Genomic DNA, 2015 nt, shown 5'->3' on the forward strand with positions numbered 1-2015 from the left:
GCGACTACAGGCATGTGCCACCACACCGGGCTAAGTTTTGTATTTTTAGTAGAGGTGGGGTTTCATCATGTTGGCCAGGCTGGTCTCAAACTCCTGACCTCAAGTGATCCACCTACCTTGGCCTCCCAAAGTGCTGGGATTACAGGTGTGAGCCACTGCACCTTGCCTATATATTGACATAAATGGTGATACATATATAAAGCATTCTTCTGAGAAGTGGCAAATATGCAAGAGTAATTTTTCTGTAGGGCTCAGACAACCAGTCATATATAAAACAAAAGGTTCCCACATGGAAGGGTTTTTTTCCCTTTCTTTCTTAATTTTTTTTTTTTTTTTTTTTTAGACAGTCTCACTCTGTTGCCCAGAGTGGAGTGCAGTGGCACTATCTTGGCTCACTGCAACCTCCGCCTCTCCAATTCAAGAGATTCTTGTGCCTCAGCCTCCCCGGTAGCTGGGATTACAGGCATGCACCACCACACCTGACTAATTTTTGTATTTTTAGTAGAGACAGTGTTTTACCATGTTGGCCAGGCTGGTCTCAAACTCCTCCAGTGATCTGCCCGCCTTGGCCTCCCAAAGTGTTAGGATTACAGGTGTGAGCCACTGCATCCAGCCAGATTTTGTTATTGTTTTCATGCAACAAATCTGACAGGAGAATAGGAGTCCAACCCCTGGAGTTGCATTGGCTGCCTCTGAACTGCCTAAAATTCTAAATTTATCATTCCATGTATTAATTATTCCAGTGATTCCTCCCATAAATAAGTTGTTCCTTGGGCAAAATGAGAGACAGTTTGGGAAATTGTGTTTCTTGCTTCAGGCCACTAGTAGTAAACAAAAGAACCCCATTCTTGAGGGCTGCCCACGAGCATGTGCCTGTTTGCTAAGCAGATAACCTAAAGACAATGAGGCCAGGCATGGTGGCTCACACCTGTAATTCTAGCACTGTGGGAGGCAGAGGTAGATGGATTGCTTGAGCTCAGGCGTTCAATACCAGTCTGGGAAACATGGCAAAACCCCGTCTCTACAAAAACTACAAAAATAGCGGGCATGGTGGCACACACCTGTAATCCCAGCTACTTGGGAGGGTGAGGTGGGAGGGTGGCTTGAACCTGGGAGGTCGAAGCTGCAGTGAGCTATGATCATGCCATTGCACTCCAGTCTGGGTGACAGAGCAAGACCGTGTCTCAAAAAAAAAAAAAAGACAATGGTCATGTCCAAAACTCCACTGTTAAACCGTAAGGTCACCCGGAGCACCGAAAGGATAGTTGATTCCTATTATGACCCTTTCCAACAAAACACTTTTCACTAAGTTAAAAATGTTGTCCCTACATTTTAGGAAGCACTTCTCATACCTGTAAGTCAGTCTCGTCCTGTTTCTATCTCCATACACATTAATTTTCTTGGGGTCATGACTTCCTAACTTCTTCAACATTAATTCCAATTCTCTATCAGAGAACTTAAAACACTGAAAAAAAAAAGCAGAGTAAAGGAAATAATAGAGGCTAATCTGAGAAGACTTAATTCTCTTATTTAGCTGTAAGAAAGTTGGGGCGGGGGGCAATGTCATTTGTGTGTGTGTGAGGATTCCTAAGATGTTGTGTGTGTGTGTGTGTGTGTGTGTATGTGTGTGTGTGTGTGTGATGGAGTCTAGCTCTGGCACCCAGGCTGGAGTGCAGTGGCACAATCTCTGCTCACTGCAACTTCCGCCTCCCAGGTTCAAGTGATTCTCCTGCCTCAGCCTCCCTCTCAGTAGCTGGGATTACAGGCATGTGCCACCACGCCTGGCTAATTTTTATATTTTTAGCAGAGACAGGGTTTCACCATGTTGGCCAAGCTGGTCATGAACTCCTGACCTCAAATGATCTGCCTGCCTCGGCCTCCCAAAGTACTGGGATTACAGGCATGAGCCACTGCGCCATGCCCCAACATGTTCTTAAAGAGCAGAAAAACATGTAACGCTTAGTTCACTTGAGAGCCTTCCACGGAATACATTTCAGTGAGTGACAGACACAATG

Source organism: Symphalangus syndactylus, chromosome 16 (assembly GCF_028878055.3).
Source record: "Symphalangus syndactylus isolate Jambi chromosome 16, NHGRI_mSymSyn1-v2.1_pri, whole genome shotgun sequence".
In the NCBI taxonomy this organism is placed as follows: domain Eukaryota; kingdom Metazoa; phylum Chordata; class Mammalia; order Primates; family Hylobatidae; genus Symphalangus; species Symphalangus syndactylus.